Source organism: Cherax quadricarinatus, chromosome 18, assembly GCF_038502225.1.
Source record: "Cherax quadricarinatus isolate ZL_2023a chromosome 18, ASM3850222v1, whole genome shotgun sequence".
Lineage (NCBI taxonomy): Eukaryota > Metazoa > Arthropoda > Malacostraca > Decapoda > Parastacidae > Cherax > Cherax quadricarinatus.
This window is the reverse complement of record NC_091309.1, coordinates 38,838,449-38,858,912: the sequence shown is the minus strand read 5'-3', so window position 1 is coordinate 38,858,912 and position 20,464 is coordinate 38,838,449. Positions and strand designations below refer to the sequence as shown.

Genomic DNA, 20,464 nt, shown 5'->3' with positions numbered 1-20,464 from the left:
GGAGGAATGAAAGGGCCGTACATCCACCTCCCACCCAAGAAGACCTCAGCACAGCCAACAGTGCAGACGTGGCATGGAACCCGTGCCATACCCTACCTTTCATGCCAGTAAACCAGCAATCCGTAATAGCAACTTCACATCTACCGAGCCACCTTGGCGGACAGAACAGAAGGTGGTCAGATACCCGCCACAAAGCATACCTCCTTCGGCCACCTCCTGGAATCCGACAGGCAGCCTCCAGATATACACCCATCACCTGAAAGACACCTGAAGCCTTCCCCAGTAGATTGGAGAGAGATCGGGATCTCTAGATGATTCAGATTCCACGGCAAACTACACTGCCACCAAGGACCTCAACGGAATGGGAAGGACCACAGTACCCCTAGATCCAACCTAGGAACTAGAGTGCTTGAGGGAAGGACCCCAAAGGCTGAACACAAGAAAGGGAAAGGGGAGGGATGGGGAGGATGGGACAGGGAAGGAGAGGACTGGGGGTACTTAGGTTCAGTTGGAGGAGAAAGACCGAAGGGTCCAATTCCTCAGGCCAATAGCCTCTTCACAGTGGCAGGGATCCCCCCTTCCCCTTGAAGAAGTATTGAGACTTCAAAATCTCATCATGTTGTCATCTGTTTAACTCCATCCCTTTCCTCTTCGTAGGTCATACCCAAGGGATGGGTATGGTATTTTATACCATTCATGTACAACTTGTCAGGCACTGCAACATCATGGAATCTTGGTTCAGAGGACATCTCTACAACCTTCTTCACTTCTATTAACCCGCCCCTTGGGTATGACCTACTTGCACCGGGGAAACCTGCGTACCAGTGACATTGCCTTCGTCTGCTACCAGTCCCCTTTTCACCTGCCGTCAGTATACAGGCCCAGCCTTCTTGCCTGTGCCCCAGATTCTTCACGACTACGGTGCTCTTCACACCAACTCCAAGACTGAAGGATTGATTACCTCATCTTTTGTATATAGTTCGATTGTCTTCAAAATATGCCCTAGAATTTGTATCGATAAATTTAGTGGGTGGCGAAACGTCTACATTAAAGATACCCAAATGTTGCATATGTGTCTAATTTTCATGAGCAGATGTGTTACAACACTAACCCATGCTAGGTGAGCAGCAGCAGATGTGTTATAACACTAACCCATGCTAGGTGAGCAGCAGCAGATGTGTTATAACACTAACCCATCCCTATCTCCCTTGCCTTTTAGTTGATCTGAGCTCATTGGATAATGCTAATTTACCTAGGATTAATATTAAAAAGAAGCAAGATATCCTAGCTCTAAGTGAGACTATGCTAAAGTAAGTAAGAGAATTCCAGTGGGCAGGTGTAAATGTTATTATGTGAGGTGTCTGAGAGAATCAGAGGTAAGAAAAGGGTAGGGGGAATATTATATGATCAGTTATGGAAAGAAAATTAATTTTTTAGTTGTATTAATTACAAAATTATGTGGATTAAAATAAGATTGGAAGGTATCAGGCAAGAGTTTAGGGAGTATTGAACCATTTGAGAAAATTTTTATGGGAGAAGTAAATGATGAAGTGGAAGAAACTGTTGTAAAGGTTGTAGTAGGTAAGTTTAGGGCGCCAGGGGTAAATAATAACAGGGAGGCTTTGATTGAATTATATATAGAAAGACACTTGGTAATTGTTAATATGTATTTTACGACAAAGAGCCTCTTTAAGGTTGCTCCTTGATGTGGTAAAGAGGATTTTGGTCTGAGGAATTGGACCTTTCGGTCTTCCTCCGACCGACCCTAATTATCTTTCAGTTTTCCCTTCCCTGCCCCATCCCTCCTCCTTTTCCCATTCCCCCCCCCCCTTCCTTTCCTGCTTTCAGACTTTGGGGTCCTTCCCTCAGGAATTCTAGCTCTTAGGTTGGGAAAAGGGTGTCGTTATCCGTCCCATTCATTGAGGTCCTTGGTGGTGGTGGTGGTGTTTGCCGTGAAATCTAGATTATCCAGAGTTCTTGGGGGTGGCTTAGGGTGTTTTTCAGGTGATGAGTGTATCTCTGGAGGCTGCCTGTCGGTTCCGGGAGGTTCCAACTGGTTTCTGGCCACACACTCTTTTTTGTTGGCGGATGTGAAGTTGCTATCCTGGACTGCTAGTTTACCATCGCCATTACCCGATTTTCTTAAGAGAAAGGGAGACCCGTTGTCTTAAAGAAAAAGAGGGCTTGTCTTATACCATGGCAGTTTCCCATCTCTGCCTCCAAGGGACTCCCACATCTCTTTTATTCCAGGGTCGCTAGACGGCCCGAGACCTCGGTGGTGCCTGCTTCTGCAACTGCCTCAGCGCCCCTTAATTCTGCAGTTAACTCAGTGTCCAACCCTTTTACGGTCCTGGGCTTTGAGGCTCCAACCTCATCATCTTTTACTATACCTACTTCACCTTCCCACCCACGTTTCAACGTCTACGCGCCTCCTCCATTGTAAATTGACGCCACATATCTCTTCATCTCCAAAGTCTACATCTTCATTTACATTCAGATCTCATTTAACTCTCACTACATGATATTCCCAAACGTTATTCTATCCTTCTCTCTGAGTCTCGACCTTTACCTGGAGACGCATCAGATACTGTTGTGGAGGTTCATCCACCCCCAAGTACAGTTGCTCCCTCGCTTGTCCCTCCAGAAGTTTCTGCCTGCCAAGACACCTCTACCCCTTCTTTGGTGTCTTCCGTTGTCTCTCCACTTTTTATCCAAACTAAATCTTCTCCCTTAGCCACCAAACTCTGTTTATCGAGAAGACAACACCTATGATGGACAGCGGCGCCCCCCCCCCAACCCCCCAACCCCACCCCCACCCCCTGACACTTCATATTCTCACTTTCAGCGCCTTTCTTCACACTGCCTTTCTTCATGCCATCCTAATACTTCACTACTTACTAGTTTATCATTGCCTTTGTATGTTGACTTTACTGACCTTCTGATCCGCAGACACTTGCAAAATGTTACTGTTACACTCTATTAGCCGATCATGAGTTATTTACAGTGGAATATTCGAGGCCTCATGGGTATTCAGGGAGTTTCATGTGTTGCTCCTCCAGTTTTTCCCTATTTATACTCCACTGTTTTCCGTCCAATCTCGGGCTGTGTCTTATTACACTCACTGGATCCTCTACCTGATGGGACATTTAATGAAAGTGCACTTCTTGTGCGCTATATACCACATTCTCGGGTCCTTGTCCATACTTTGCTGCATTACACTGCAGCCCAGCATGTACTTGGACAAGTGGTATACAGTCTGCTATTTATATTTTTGTCCCTCATATCCATTTGTCCATGTGGCATTTCTGATTTCTTCTCTGCCTCCTAATCTCCTCTTGTTAGGATATTTTAATACATATTTAAAAAAAAACAGGTGCTCCCACTTATTTCGACCCTCGCACTCAAACTCTGTCATCCATAAATCTTTCAGTTTGCTCCTCCTCAACTGCATTTGACTTTATCTGGTCATTTTCCTATCCTACTTACTTCTCATACGTATTCTCGACCTGTCGCAACACATGTTGGCAGTTTGAACGGGAAAATTGTCCTTAACTGTGGAGTTATTCACAATTATTTTTGTCCTTGGTTTTAACCGCGGCCTCGAATATAATCCCACAGACCTCGAGTAAGCACACTCAGAAATGCATGCCTTGCGTTTGAAACGTGCTGTATGGGGCCGGCATCTTTACAATAGGACCATCGAGCGATTCCTTGATTTTAAGCCGGCGAGGCAGATTCCCCGACATGTCATCTGAAAAGTTAAACGCAGTTGTTGGCGGGATTATGTTTCTACCGCCACTTCGGCTGCCTCTATGAGTTCAGTCCGGAAAAATGTACGGTAATTGAGTAGCACATGCTCTCCAGACCCGGCTGCCAGTCTTAGGGTTGCCTGTGTCAGCACTGCAAGCCCTCTTGAAATTCCCACAGAAATTGGAAATCATCTTGTCCGTATCTCTTAGGGGCTCCTTAAAGTCAGACAGAGTTAAAACCTTTAGACTTTAGACTTTTCTTCTAGTAGAGAAAAGACTTACAACGTGCCTTTTACGCTTCTGGAACTAGAGTCAACACTTTCCGCTTGCCGATCGTCTGCAGTTGGGCCATCAGGCAAGCAGCTGATGGCGATCAGCAAGCAGCTGATCGGCGAGGGCTGACGGATGTAAATGCTTCAGCATTTACATCCGTTAGTCCTCGTAGTCCTCTTACATCTTTGTAATCTTATCTGGTCGCAAGGCGCTCTTCCCCAGCTGTGGATTATTATTATAATCAAAGAGCGCTAAGCCGACAAGGGTCATAAAGCGCTGCCCCAGCTGTGGGAAAATGCTGCTGTTCTACCTTTTCGTAAACCAATTACATTGGGATATGATGCCTCACACTATCGTCCCAGAGCTCTTGCCGGTGCAGTTTGCAGGTTGATGGAACTTCTGGTAAATAGACATTTAGTGTGGTATTTGGAGACATAATAGTCTCCCCCCTAGTCAGTTTGGCCCCTTACTGCGCTTAGATATCTTTGCTAGTAACCACTCGATTATCGCAGTCTTTTTTGAACTTTAAAAGGCATATGGCACTACTTGGAGATATATCATCTAGGCCTCCAAGGGAATCTGCCACTTTTCCCTAAAAATTTCTTATCTGAGAGACATTTCTGTGTTCGAGATAATAATGTGCTTTCCCCGGACATTATCCAAGCTGAAGGTGTCCCTCAGTGATATGTCCTTAGCACCATTCTTTTTCTACTTCCTTAAAATGATCTGGCCTCTGTTCTCCCATCCAACATTTGGTCATCACTATATGTCGATTACTTTGCTATAGCTTGTGCAGGCGCCGACTCTCACCTAGTAGCAGCCTCACTCCAGAAAGCTGTCAACCGTGTTTCCCATTGGGTCACAACTCATGAGTTTAAATTTTCTGGTGCTAAAACGCACCAAATTACTTTCAACAGACATTCTGTTATTTCTGATGCTCCATTGTTCCTGTATGACTCCCGTATCCCTGAACATGATATGGCCAAGTTTATCTGCCTTTTCTTTGATCGCCGACTGTCCTGGAAGCCTCACATTACTTTCCTGAAAGAAACTTGGTACAACAGGCTGAACCTCCTTAAAACCCCCTCTCATCTTTCGTGGAACGAAGGAGGGCGGATTCTTTGAATTCTTCTTCAGCTGGATTCGGCCCTAATTTTATAGAAACAAGACTATGGCGACCAGATATATTCTGCGGCCTCTCCCATAACTTTCTAAATTTGATCTCATCCATCATCAGAATTACGTTAACGTCTAGGTGCTTTACGCTTCTTCCCTATTGAGAGCCTATTTGCGGAGGCGAATATTCCATCCTTGATCTATCGGAGTGATGCCCATTGCCTAAGTTATTTTGCCCACTCTCATGCCCTTCACGATCCTTCTACATACAAGATAGTAACGGATGTTAGTAGAAGTCAATTATTTGTTTACTATCTTTACTCCTCCCCTTTTCTCTTCGTTTTCTCTCACTCTTGACCTTTCTTCAGTTGCCCCTTTATAGGTTCCGACAGTTAGTCTGTTCTTCTCCAGTGCCGTGTGTGGAAGCTAAGATACCTAAAGTTGCTTCTTGCTGGTTCCTCTTTATCACTGCTGTGGTGCACACTGCTGGTTCCTCACTATCACTGCTGTGGTGCTCACTGCTGGTTCCTCACTATCTCTGCTGTGGTGCTCACTGCTGGTTCCTCACTACCACTGCTGTGGTACACACTGCTTGTTCCTCACTATCACTGCTGTGGTACACACTGCTTGTTCCTCACTATCACTGCTGTGGTACACACTGCTGGTTCCTCACTACCACTGCTGTGGTACACACTGCTTGTTCCTCACTATCACTGCTGTGGTGCTCACTTCTGATTCTTCACTATCACTGCTGTGGTGCATACTGCTGGTTCCTCACTATCACTGCTGTGGTGCTCACTGCTGGTTCCTCACTATCACTGCTGTGGTGCACACTGCTGGTTCCTATCACTGCTGTGGTGCGCACTGCTGGTTCCTATCACTGCTGTGGTGCATACTGCTGGTTCCTCACTATCACTGCTGTGGTGCACACTGCTGGTTCCTCACTATCACTGCTGTGGTGCTCACTGCTGGTTCCTCACTACCACTGCTGTGGTGCATACTGCTGGTTCCTCACTATCACTGCTGTGGTGCACACTGCTGGTTCCTCACTATCACTGCTGTGGTGCTCACTGCTGGTTCCTCACTATCACTGCTGTGGTGCTCACTGCTGGTTCCTCACTATCACTGCTGTGGTGCTCACTGCTGGTTCCTCACTATCACTGCTGTGGTGCACACTGCTGGTTCCTCACTATCACTGCTGTGGTGCACACTGGTGGTTCCTCACTATCACTGCTGTGGTGCACACTGCTGGTTCCTCACTATCACTGCTGTGGTGCACACTGCTGGTTCCTCACTATCACTGCTGTGGTGCTCACTGCTGGTTCCTATCACTGCTGTGGTGCTCACTGCTGGTTCCTCCCTACCACTGCTGTGGTGCACACTGCTGGTTCCTCACTACCACTGTGGTGCTCACTGCTGGTTCCACACTACCACTTCTGTGGTGCTCACTGCTGGTTCCTCACTACCACTGTGGTGCTCAGTGCTGGTTCCTCACTACCACTGCTGTGGTGGACACTGCTGGTTCCTCATTACCATTGTGGTGCACACTGCTAGCTCCTCTCTCACAGGTGTTGCACACTGCTGGTTCCTCACTACCATTGTGGTGCACACTGCTGGTTCCTCACTACAAATGCTGTGGCGCACACTGCTGGTTCCTCTCTACCATTGCTGTGGTGCACACTGCTGGTTCTTCATTACAACTGCTGAGGGGCACACTGCTGGTTCCTCACTATTATTTCTGTGGTGCACACTGCTGGTTCCTCACTACCACTGTGGTGCACACTGCTGGTTCCTCACTACCACTGTGGTGCACACTGTTGATTCCTCACTACCACTGTAGTGCACACTGTTGATTCCTCACTACCACTGTAGTGCACACTTATGGTAAATTATCACCACATTGCTGGTCAGCCAATCACAGACGAGCTAGGAAGTAAGAAACGTTGTCATTGGCTGGCTTCATGAAAACAAAGTGACTCTCGGTAGAGGTAAACATCTTCCTTCTAGATTTTTGAACTAGTGTGTCTCGTGAGGTGATGTGGAGAGGAGGTGCAGCTCTCTGCCGCCCCGCTGGTGTGTCACGACTACTTAGTGTAAGTAATATTCAGTGCACCGGGGCGTCCCGTAAGTCTGGTAGCGCGTCTTTGCTCCTAGTATATTTCTGCTGTAACTTTTATCTTCATCTCTATACATTAGTTACTCCTACTTTTGAAATGTTATTTGTTCGTTAGTCATCTTAGTTATGATATATAATTGTTATAATTATAACCATTATTTTGAAAGTGTTGGACCCGTAAGCCTGCGTAAGGCCTCGGTGATATGATCAAAAACTCCAGCTGCTGGTCATCATATGACTAAGATAAAACATTTGTCTTGTTACCTGGCAAACCTAACATAACCTATCTTTATTATTTTACGTATGATCGTAGTTAACTTACTAAGAAATTCTACTTAATAGTCTAATTCTTAATTAGCCAGAAATGCATTGTTTACTAATGGCTTTCATTTATGCCTACCAATATTTTTTACAAGTACGTTATTTTTGTACCACATGAAGAAATAAATATTTGTATATGTTATGAAGACGTGTAACACTACCACCTCTCTCAACACTATGACTGGTCGTTATGAAGACGTGTAACACTAGCACCTCTCTCAACACTATGACTGGTCGTTATGAAGACGTGTAACACTAGCACCTCTCTCAACACTATGACTGGTCGTTATGAAGACGTGTAACACTACCACCTCTCTCAACACTATGACTGGTCGTTATGAAGACGTGTAACACTAGCACCTCTCTCAACACTATGACTGGTCGTTATGAAGACGTGTAACACTAGCACCTCTCTCAACACTATGACTGGTCGTTATGAAGACGTGTAACACTACCACCTCTCTCAACACTATGACTGGTCGTTATGAAGACGTGTAACACTAGCACCTCTCTCAACACTATGACTGGTCGTTATGAAGACGTGTAACACTAGCACCTCTCTCAACACTATGACTGGTCGTTATGAAGACGTGTAACACTACCACCTCTCTCAACACTATGACTGGTCGTTATGAAGACGTGTAACACTACCACCTCTCTCAACACTGACTGGTCGTTATGAAGACGTGTAACACTACCACCTCTCTCAACACTATGACTGGTCGTTATGAAGACGTGTAACACTAGCACCTCTCTCAACACTATGACTGGTCGTTATGAAGACGTGTAACACTAGCACCTCTCTCAACACTATGACTGGTCGTTATGAAGACGTGTAACACTAGCACCTCTCTCAACACTATGACTGGTCGTTATGAAGACGTGTAACACTAGCACCTCTCTCAACACTATGACTGGTCGTTATGAAGACGTGTAACACTACCACCTCTCTCAACACTATGACTGGTCGTTATGAAGACGTGTAACACTAGCACCTCTCTCAACACTATGACTGGTCGTTATGAAGACGTGTAACACTATCACCTCTCTCAACACTATGACTGGTCGTTATGAAGACGTGTAACACTAGCACCTCTCTCAACACTATGACTGGTCGTTATGAAGACGTGTAACACTAGCACCTCTCTCAACACTATGACTGGTCGTTATGAAGACGTGTAACACTAGCACCTCTCTCAACACTATGACTGGTCGTTATGAAGACGTGTAACACTAGCACCTCTCTCAACACTATGACTGGTCGTTATGAAGACGTGTAACACTAGCACCTCTCTCAACACTATGACTGGTCGTTATGAAGACGTGTAACACTAGCACCTCTCTCAACACTATGACTGGTCGTTATGAAGACGTGTAACACTACCACCTCTCTCAACACTATGACTGGTCGTTATGAAGACGTGTAACACTAGCACCTCTCTCAACACTATGACTGGTCGTTATGAAGACGTGTAACACTAGCACCTCTCTCAACACTATGACTGGTCGTTATGAAGACGTGTAACACTAGCACCTCTCTCAACACTATGACTGGTCGTTATGAAGACGTGTAACACTACCACCTCTCTCAACACTATGACTGGTCGTTATGAAGACGTGTAACACTACCACCTCTCTCAACACTATGACTGGTCGTTATGAAGACGTGTAACACTACCACCTCTCTCAACACTATGACTGGTCGTTATGAAGACGTGTAACACTACCACCTCTCTCAACACTATGACTGGTCGTTATGAAGACGTGTAACACTAGCACCTCTCTCAACACTATGACTGGTCGTTATGAAGACGTGTAACACTACCACCTCTCTCAACACTATGACTGGTCGTTATGAAGACGTGTAACACTACCACCTCTCTCAACACTGACTGGTCGTTATGAAGACGTGTAACACTACCACCTCTCTCAACACTATGACTGGTCGTTATGAAGACGTGTAACACTAGCACCTCTCTCAACACTATGACTGGTCGTTATGAAGACGTGTAACACTAGCACCTCTCTCAACACTATGACTGGTCGATATGAAGACGTGTAACACTACCACCTCTCTCAACACTATGACTGGTCGTTATGAAGACGTGTAACACTACCACCTCTCTCAACACTATGACTGGTCGTTATGAAGACGTGTAACACTAGCACCTCTCTCAACACTATGACTGGTCGTTATGAAGACGTGTAACACTAGCACCTCTCTCAACACTATGACTGGTCGTTATGAAGACGTGTAACACTACCACCTCTCTCAACACTATGACTGGTCGTTATGAAGACGTGTAACACTACCACCTCTCTCAACACTATGACTGGTCGTTATGAAGACGTGTAACACTAGCACCTCTCTCAACACTATGACTGGTCGTTATGAAGACGTGTAACACTGCCACCTCTCTCAACACTATGACTGGTCGTTATGAAGACGTGTAACACTAGCACCTCTCTCAACACTATGACTGGTCGTTATGAAGACGTGTAACACTAGCACCTCTCTCAACACTATGACTGGTCGTTATGAAGACGTGTAACACTAGCACCTCTCTCAACACTATGACTGGTCGTTATGAAGACGTGTAACACTACCACCTCTCTCAACACTATGACTGGTCGTTATGAAGACGTGTAACACTAGCACCTCTCTCAACACTATGACTGGTCGTTATGAAGACGTGTAACACTAGCACCTCTCTCAACACTATGACTGGTCGTTATGAAGACGTGTAACACTACCACCTCTCTCAACACTATGACTGGTCGTTATGAAGACGTGTAACACTAGCACCTCTCTCAACACTATGACTGGTCGTTATGAAGACGTGTAACACTACCACATCTCTCAACACTATGACTGGTCGTTATGAAGACGTGTAACACTACCCCCTCTCTCAACACTATGACTGGTCGTTATGAAGACGTGTAACACTACCACCTCTCTCAAAACTATGACTGGTCGTTGTGAAGACGTGTAAGACTACCACCTCTCTCAACACTATGACTGGTCGTTATGAAGACGTGTAAGACTACCACCTCTCTCAACACTATGACTGGTCGTTATGAAGACGTGTAACACTAGCACCTCTCTCAACACTATGACTGGTCGTTATGAAGACGTGTAACACTAGCACCTCTCTCAACACTATGACTGGTCGATATGAAGACGTGTAACACTACCACCTCTCTCAACACTATGACTGGTCGTTATGAAGACGTGTAACACTAGCACCTCTCTCAACACTATGACTGGTCGTTATGAAGACGTGTAACACTACCACCTCTCTCAACACTATGACTGGTCGTTATGAAGACGTGTAACACTAGCACCTCTCTCAACACTATGACTGGTCGTTATGAAGACGTGTAACACTAGCACCTCTCTCAACACTATGACTGGTCGTTATGAAGACGTGTAACACTACCACCTCTCTCAACACTATGACTGGTCGTTATGAAGACGTGTAACACTAGCACCTCTCTCAACACTATGACTGGTCGTTATGAAGACGTGTAACACTAGCACCTCTCTCAACACTATGACTGGTCGTTATGAAGACGTGTAACACTAGCACCTCTCTCAACACTATGACTGGTCGTTATGAAGACGTGTAACACTACCACCTCTCTCAACACTATGACTGGTCGTTATGAAGGCGTGTAACACTAGCACCTCTCTCAACACTGACTGGTCGTTATGAAGACGTGTAACACTACCACCTCTCTCAACACTATGACTGGTCGTTATGAAGACGTGTAACACTACCACCTCTCTCAACACTATGGCTGGTCGTTATGAAGACGTGTAACACTATCACCTCTCTCAACACTATGACTGGTCGTTATGAAGACGTGTAACACTACCACCTCTCTCAACACTATGACTGGTCGTTATGAAGACGTGTAACACTACCACCTCTCTCAACACTATGACTGGTCGTTATGAAGACGTGTAACACTACCACCTCTCTCAACACTATGGCTGGTCGTTATGAAGACGTGTAACACTAGCACCTCTCTCAACACTATGACTGGTCGTTATGAAGACGTGTAACACTACCACCTCTCTCAACACTATGACTGGTCGTTATGAAGACGTGTAACACTAGCACCTCTCTCAACACTATGACTGGTCGTTATGAAGACGTGTAACACTACCACCTCTCTCAACACTAAGAACCGTCAACATGGCTGACAGGACGTCTTCTCTGCAGCTGTTTCAATGATAATGACGGACACGTTGAATACTTTGCGAATAAATTGGTTAGTTAACGGGGTTTAAAGGCTGTCGACTACACGAGGGTCATTAAGCACATAAATTACCCCGTCTACTAATAACATATTCATTTTTCCACTATAATCTACCTTGTCCATAATTACTATCGTATTTGTTTTGTCTGTTTCGTAAGGTGAAGTCCAGGATCTTTGATTAATTCATGGTATATCTTAAATCTTTCAAGGCAATTGTGTTGCAAAAACAATAGTGTTGCAAAACAATAGTGTTGTAAAACAATTGTCGCAAAATTAGAGGCTGTCTAATAAACTATTGATTAATAACTTTTATTGCTAATGAAGATTGTAAACGGTTTGGTTTACAGTAAACTTTATTTACGTAAAGTAACTAGGCTGCTGGATTCGTACAGGTTACACCTTCCTAATAAACACAGCATAAGACTTGACTAATGAAAAACTTGCGTAGTAATCAGTAGTTTGTAGATGGTGTTCCGTAGCTCGGCTCCTGGCGCACTCATCTCACACGCTGAGGTCCGTGGATCGATCACCGGTACAGGTAGAAACATTAGGACGTGTATCCTTAAAACACCTGCTGTCTCTGTTCATCAGTCAGTAAAATAGGTACCTGGGTGTTAGTCGACTGATGTGGATCGCATCCCGGGTACAGAATTGACCAAATTTGCTTGAGATGCTCTGCATAACAAGCGGCTTCCTGTATAGCAGTATGTCACTGATGTCAGCTAGGTCTGTATACCTTGTACATGTACTTGTAGAAATAAATATTTTATTATTATTATTATTATTATTATTATTATTATTATTATTAAGCCAGTGAAAGTCAGTGTTAGAGATCACAAGCTCCATAGAACTGGTCGCCACATAAAATAGCGTCAGGAGATCGATCATTTTCTGCTGACAAGACATAATATCATCTTAGCCCAGATATCCACCAAAACTAGATTGTTATATAGGGCAGTAGATGGCAGCGTGGAGGAGGTGGTTGGCGGGTAGCCGGTGGTGTGGTTGCAGGGTGAAGGTAGTGTGGCAGTGTAGTAGTAGCATGGTGTGGTGAGAGTTGTGTGGCAGTAGCAGCATGGCGTGGTGAGGATGGTGTGGCAGTGAGTGTGGCAGTAAAAGCATGGTGTGGTAAGGATGGTGTGGCAGTGAGTGTGGTAGTAGCAGCATGGTGTGGTGAGGATGATGTGGCAGGGAGTGTGGTAGTAGCAGCATGGTGTGGTAAGGATGGTGTGTCAGTGAGTGTGGTAGTAGCAGCATGGTGTGGTGAGGATGGTGTGGCAGGGAGTGTGGTAGTAGCAGCATGGTGTGGTGAGGATGGTGTGGTAGTAGCAGCATGGTGTGGTGAGGATGGTGGGACAGTGAATGTGGTAGTAGCAGCAGCATGGTGTGGTGAGGATGGTGTGGCAGTGAGTGTGGTAGTAGCAGCATGGTGTGGTGAGGATGGTGTGGCAGTGAGTGTGGCAGTAGCAGCATGGTGTGGTAAGGATGGTGTGGCAGTGAGTGTGGTAGTAGCAGCATGGTGTGGTGAGGATGGCGTGGCAGTGAATGTGGTAGTAATTGCATGGTGTGGCGAGGATGGTATGGCAGTGAGTGTGGTAGTAATTGCATGGTGTGGCGAGGATGGTGTGGCAGTGAGTGTGGTAGTATCAGCATGGTGTGGTGAGGATGATGTGGTAGTAGCAGGATGGTGTGGTGAGGATGATGTGGTAGTAGCAGCATGGTGTAGTGAAGATGGTGTGGCAGTGTGGTAGTAGCAGCATGGTGTGGTGAGGATGGTGGGACAGTGAAAGTGGTAGTAGCAGCAGCATGGTGTGGTGAGGATGGTGGGACAGTGAATGTGGTAGTAGCAGCAGCATGGTGTGGTGAGGATGGTGTGGCAGTGTGGTAGTAGCAGCATGGTGTGGTGAGGATGGTGTGGCAGTGTGGTAGTAGCAGCATGGTGTGATGAGGATGGTGTGGCAGGGAGTGTGGCAGTAGCAGCATGGTGTGGTGAGGATGGTGGGGCAGTGAGTGTGGTAGTAGCAGCATGGTGTGGTAAGGATGGCGTGGCAGTGAGTGTGGTAGTAGCAGCATGGTGTGGTGAGGATGGGGTGGCAGTGAGTGTGGTAGTATCAGCATGGTGTGGTGAGGATGATGTGGTAGTAGCAGCATGGTGTGGTGAGGATGATGTGGCAGTGTGGTAGTAGCAGCATGGTGTGGTGAGGATGGTGTGGCAGTGAATGTAGTAATAGGAGCATGGTGTGGTGAGGATGGTGTGGCAGTGAGTGTGGTAGTAGCAGCATGGTGTGGTGAGGATGGGGTGGCAGTGAGTGTGGTAGTATCAGCATGGTGTGGTGAGGATGATGTGGTAGTAGCAGCATGGTGTGGTGAGGATGATGTGGCAGTGTGGTAGTAGCAGCATGGTGTGGTGAGGATGGTGTGGCAGTGAATGTAGTAATAGGAGCATGGTGTGGTGAGGATGGTGTGGCAGTGAGTGTGGCAGTAGCAGCATGGTGTGGTAAGGATGGTGTGGCAGTGAGTGTGGTAGTAGCAGCATGGTGTGGTGAGGATGGGGTGGCAGTGAGTGTGGTAGTATCAGCATGGTGTGGTGAGGATGATGTGGTAGTAGCAGCATGGTGTGGTGAGGATGATGTGGCAGTGTGGTAGTAGCAGCATGGTGTGGTGAGGATGGTGTGGTAGCAGCATGGTGTGGTGAGGATGGTGGGACAGTGAATGTGGTAGTAGCAGCAGCATGGTGTGGTGAGGATGGTGTGGCAGGGAGTGTGGTAGTAGCAGCATGGTGTGGTAAGGATGGTGTGGCAGTGATTGTAGTAATAGGAACACGGTGTGGTGAGGATGGTGTGGCAGTGAGTGTGGCAGTAGCAGCATGGTGTGGTAAGGATGGTGTGGCAGTGAGTGTGGTAGTAGCAACATGGTGTGGTGAGGATGGCGTGGCAGTAAATGTGGTAGTATCAGCATGGTGTGGTGAGGATGATGTGGTAGTAGCAGCATGGTGTGGTGAGGATGGTGTGGCAGGGAGTGTGGCAGTAGCAGCATGGTGTGGTGAGGATGGTTGGGCAGTGAGTGTGGTAGTAGCAGCATGGTGTGGTGAGGATGGTGTGGTAGTAGCATGGTGTGGTGAGGATGGTGTGGTAGTAGCAGCATGGTGTGGTGAGGGTGGTGGGGCAGTGAGTGTGGTAGTATCAGCATGGTGTGGTGAGGATGATGTGGTAGTAGCAGCATGGTGTGGTGAGGATGGTGTGGCAGTGTGGTAGTAGCAGCATGGTGTGGTGAGGATGGTGTGGCAGTGTGGTAGTAGCAGCATGGTGTGGTGAGGATGGTGTGGCAGTGTGGTAGTAGCAGTATGGTGTGGTGTGAGGATGGTGGGACAGTGAATGTGGTAGTAGCAGCATAGTGTGGTGAGGATGGTGTGGCAGTGTGGTAGTAGCAGCATGGTGTGGTAAGGATGGTGTGGCAGTGTGGTAGTAGCAGCATGGTGTGGTGAGGATGGTGTGGCAGGGAGTGTGGTAGTAGCAGCATAGTGTGGTGAGGATGGTGTGGTAGTAGCAGCATGGTGCGTGAGGATGGTGGGGCAGTGAGTGTGGTAGTAGCAGCATGGTGTGGCGAGGATGGTGTGGTAGTAGCAGCATGGTGTGGTGAGGATGGTGGGGCAGTGAGTGTGGTAGTAGCAGCATGGTGTGGTGAGGATGGTGTGGTAGTAGCAGCATGGTGTGGTGAGGATGGTGGGGCAGTGAGTGTGGTAGTAGCAGCATGGTGTGGTGAGGATGGTGTGGTAGTAGCAGCATGGTGTGGTGAGGATGGTGGGGCAGTGTGTTAGTAGCAGCATGGTGTGGTGAGGATGGTGGGTCAGTGTGATAGTAGCAGCATATTGTGGTGAGGATGGTGGGGCAGTGAGTGTGGTAGTAGCAGCATGTGGTGAGGATGGCGTGGCGGTGTGGCAGTAGCAGCATGGTGTGGTGAGGATGGTGGGGCAGTGTGGTAGTAGCAGCTTGGTGTGGTGAGGATGGTGGGGCAGTGAGTGTGGTAGTAGCAGCATGTGGTGAGGATGGCGTGGCAGTGTGGCAGTAGCAGCATGGTGTGGTGAGGATGGTGGGGCAGTGTGGTAGTAGCAGCTTGGTGTGGTGAGGATGGTGGGGCAGTGAGTGTGGTAGTAGCAGCATTGTGTGGTGAGGATGGTGTGGTAGTAGCAGCATGGTGTGGTGAGGATGGTGGCGCAGTATTTCATGATAGGCGCATCATGGCGTCATTGGTGCATCAATGCATGGTAGGGGCAGCATGGCATGATAGTTACAGCATAGTGTGATAGATGAAGGATAGTGTAATAGATGCAGCATAGCATGATAGGTGCAGCATAGTGTGGTAGGTGTTGAAGTGATAGGTGCAGCATAACATGATAGGTGTAGCATAGAGATAGGTGCAACGTAGTGTGATAGGTGCAGCATAGTGTGATAGGTGCAGCATAGTGTGGTAGGTGAAGCATAGAATGGTAGGTGTAGCATAGTGATAGGTGCAGCAACATGATAGGTGCAGCAACATAAGTGTAGCATAGTGTGGTAGGTGTAGCATAGTGTGGTAGGTGTAGCATAGTGTGGTAGGTGTAGCATAGTGTGGTAGGTGTTGCATAGTGATAGGTGCAGCATAGTGTGGTAAGTGTAGCATAGTGTGGTAGGTGTTGCATAGAGTGATAGGTGCAGCATAACATGATAGGTGTAGCATATTGATATGTGCAGCATAATGTGATAGGTGCAGCATAATGTGATAGAGGAAGCATAGTGTGGTAGGTGCAGCATAGTGTGGTACGTGTAGCACAGAGTGATAGCTGCAGCAGCTTAATAAGTGCAGCAGCATGATAGGTGCAGCAGCATGATAGGTGCAGCAGTATGATAGGTGCAGCAGCATGATAGGTGCAGCAGTATGATAGGTGCAGCAGTATGATAAGTGCAGCAGCATGATAGGTGCAGCAGCATGATAGATGCAGCAGCATGATAGGTGCAGCAGTATGATAGGTGCAGCAGCATGATAGGTGCAGCAGCATGATAGGTGCAGCAGTATGATAGATGCAGCAGCATGATAGATGCAGCAGCATGATAGGTGCAGCAGCATGATAGGTGCAGCAGCATGATAGGTGCAGCAGTATGATAGGTGCAGCAGCATGATAGATGCAGTAGCATGATAGGTGCAGCAGCATGATAGGTGCAGCAGCATGATAGGTGCAGCAGCATGATAGGTGCAGCAGTATGATAGGTGCAGCAGTATGATAGGTGCAGCAGTATGATAGGTGCAGCAGTATGATAAGTGCAGCAGCATGATAGGTGCAGCAGTATGATAGGTGCAGCAGCATGATAAGTGCAGCAGCATGATAGGTGCAGCAGCATGATAGGTGCAGCAGTATGATAGGTGCAGCAGCATGATAGATGCAGTAGCATGATAGGTGCAGCAGCATGATAGGTGCAGCAGCATGATAGGTGCAGCAGCATGATAGGTACAGCAGCATGATAGATGCAGTAGCATGATAGGTGCAGCAGCATGATAGGTGCAGCAGTATGATAGGTGCAGCAGCATGATAGGTGCAGCAGCATGATAGGTGCAGCAGCATGATAGGTGCAGCAGCATGATAGGTGCAGCAGCATGATAGGTGCAGCAGCATGATAGGTGCAGCAGCATGATAGGTGCAGCAGCATGATAGGTGCAGCAGCATGATAGATGCAGTAGCATGATAGGTGCAGCAGCATGATAGGTGCAGCAGCATGATAGGTGCAGCAGCATGATAGATGCAGCAGCATGATAGGTGCAGCAGCATGATAGGTGCAGCAGCATGATAGGTGCAGCAGCATGATAGATGCAGTAGCATGATAGGTGCAGCAGCATGATTGGTGCAGCAGTATGATAGGTGCAGCAGCATGATAGGTGCAGCAGTATGATAGGTGCAGCAGCATAAGTGCAGCAGCATGATAGGTGCAGCAGCATGATAGGTGCAGCAGCATGAGAGGTGCAGCAGCATGATAGGTGCAGCAGCATGATAGGTGCAGCAGCATGATAGGTGCAGCAGCATGATAGGTGCAGCAGTATGATAGGTGCAGCAGTATGATAGGTGCAGCAGCATGATAGGTGCAGCAGCATGATAGGTGCAGCAGTATGATAGGTGCAGCAGTATGATAGGTGCAGCAGTATGATAGGTGCAGCAGTATGATAGGTGCAGCAGCATGAGAGGTGCAGCAGTATGATAGGTGCAGCAGTATGATAGGTGCAGCAGCATGATAGGTGCAGCAGCATGATAAGTGCAGCAGTATGATAGGTGCAGCAGTATGATAGGTGCAGCAGCATGAGAGGTGCAGCAGCATGAGAGGTGCAGCAGCATGATAGGTGCAGCAGTATGATAGGTGCAGCAGTATGATAGGTGCAGCAGTATGATAGGTGCAGCAGCATGATAGGTGCAGCAGCATGATAGGTGCAGCAGTATGACAGGTGCAGCAGCATGATAGGTGCAGCAGCATGATAGGTGCAGCAGTATGATAGGTGCAGCAGTATGATAGGTGCAGCAGCATGAGAGGTGCAGCAGCATGATAGGTGCAGCAGTATGATAGGTGCAGCAGTATGATAGGTGCAGCAGTATGATAGGTGCAGCAGCATGATAGGTGCAGCAGCATGATAGGTGCAGCAGTATGACAGGTGCAGCAGCATGATAGGTGCAGCAGCATGATAGGTGCAGCAGTATGATAGGTGCAGCAGTATGATAGGTGCAGCAGCATGAGAGGTGCAGCAGCATGATAGGTGCAGCAGCATGATAGGTGCAGCAGCATGATAGGTGCAGCAGCATGATAGGTGCAGCAGTATGATAGGTGCAGCAGCATGAGAGGTGCAGCAGAATGATAGGTGCAGCAGCATGATAGGTGCAGCAGCATGATAGGTGCAACATAGGCCTACGGCAGTGTTCCTTCATGAGCGTGTTCTTGAATTTTTATGGCGTGATATCAGCAGTGTGCTGTTTTGTGTTAGCGTGGTGGGCGGCGTGGCGGGGTGGGCGGCGTGGCGGGGTTGGCTGGGTGGCAGGGATGGCGGCGTGGCGAGCGGCGTGGCGGGGCGGGCGGCCAGCGTGGCGGGGCGGGCGGCCAGCGTGGCGGGGCGGGGAAGGGTGTCGTGGTTAGGGTTGTTTGGTGGGGTGGTCGGCAGTGTGTGTGGTGCCAGTGTGGGTGCCGGGTAGTGACGGGCGGCACTGCGTGGGTCGCTCTCAGGAGGTAAGTGGCGTGGTGTGGGCGGCGGCGTGGTTGAGCCAGGGCGGCCTGAAGGTGGCGGGGGCGGCTTGTCCCGGGGTCTTGGTGACACAGTGGTGGTTGTGGGGATGGGCGGGGGAAGGGGGGGGGGAGTGGCCGCTTCACTGCCGCCCAGACGGCTGCAGTACAACCACTCGCAGTAATAGTTGGTGGATCGAGTATTTAATTAAGCAAGATTGTGTCCGACTGGAGTGTAACGTAAGAATGTCGAGCTTCATCCCAGTGAAACAAACACAAAATCAATCTCTCTCTCTCTCTCTCACTACACACAGGAGCTATGACTCGACCCCTGCAACCACAAACGGGTGAGTACATACACACACACACATTATATATATATATAATTTTATATATATATATATATATATATATATATATATATATATATATATATATATATATATATATATATATATATATATATAATATATATATGTGTGTGTGTGTGTACGGTAGGGTTATAATTGAAAGAATTAGAGGTAAGACAGAATGTAGGATTGCGGATGAGCAAGGAGGTTTCAGAGTGGGTAGGGGATGTGTAGATCAAGTGTTTACAGGTAGGGAAGTTTTTATTGCATTTATGGATTTAGAAAAGGCATATGATAGAGTGGATAGGGAAGCAATGTGGCAGATGTTACAAGTATATGGAATAGGTGGTAAGTTATTAAATGCTGTAAAGAGTTTTTATGAGGATAGTGAGGCTCAGGTTAGGGTGTGTAGAAGAGAGGGAGACTACTTCCCGGTAAAAGTAGGTCTTAGACAGGGATGTGTAATGTCACCATGGTTGTTTAATATATTTATAGATGGGGTTGTAAAAGAAGAAAATGCTAGGGTGTTCGGGAGAGGGGTGGAATTAAATTATTGGGAATTAAATACAAAATGGGAAGTGACACAGTTGCTTTTTGCTGATGATACTGTGCTTATGGGAGATTCTAAAGAAAAATTGCAAAGGTTAGTGGACGAATTTGGGAGTGTGTGTAAAGATAGAAAGATGAAAGTGAACATAGAAAAGAGTAAGGTGATGAGGGTATCAAATGATTTAGATAAAGAAAAATTGGATATCAAATTGGGGAGGAGGAGTATGGAAGAAGTGAATGTTTTCAGATATTTGGGAGTTGACGTGTCAGCGGATGGATTTATGAAGGATGAGGTTAATCATAGAATTGATGAAGGAAAAAAAGGTGAGTGGTGCATTGAGGTATATGTGGAGACAAAAAACGTTATCTATGGAGGCAAAGAAGGGAATGTTTGAAAGTATAGTAGTACCAACACTCTTATATGGATGTGAAGCTTGGGTTGTAAATGCAGCAGCGGGGAGGCACTTGGAGGCAGTGGAGATGTCCTGTCTAAGG

General features: G+C 47.2%; 1 protein-coding gene across 10 annotated transcripts in view; it reads left to right on the top strand.

The window, feature by feature from the left end:
- The window catches only part of LOC128689495 (uncharacterized), a 755,803-nt gene that overhangs the window by 190,949 nt on the left and 544,390 nt on the right, over positions 1–20,464 (top strand). For 3 of the 10 annotated variants that reach the window (XM_070086433.1, XM_053777854.2, XM_053777855.2), the window contains exon 1: positions 19,021–19,076. The exons of 2 other annotated variants lie outside the window; for them this stretch is intronic. The gene's annotated coding sequence lies outside the window, so the exon portion shown is untranslated. Of the gene's footprint in view, positions 1–7,161; positions 7,232–19,009; positions 19,077–20,464 lie in introns of those variants that run through there. 5 more of the 10 variants (XM_070086430.1, XM_070086426.1, XM_070086425.1 and 2 more) reach the window with 5 other exon arrangements.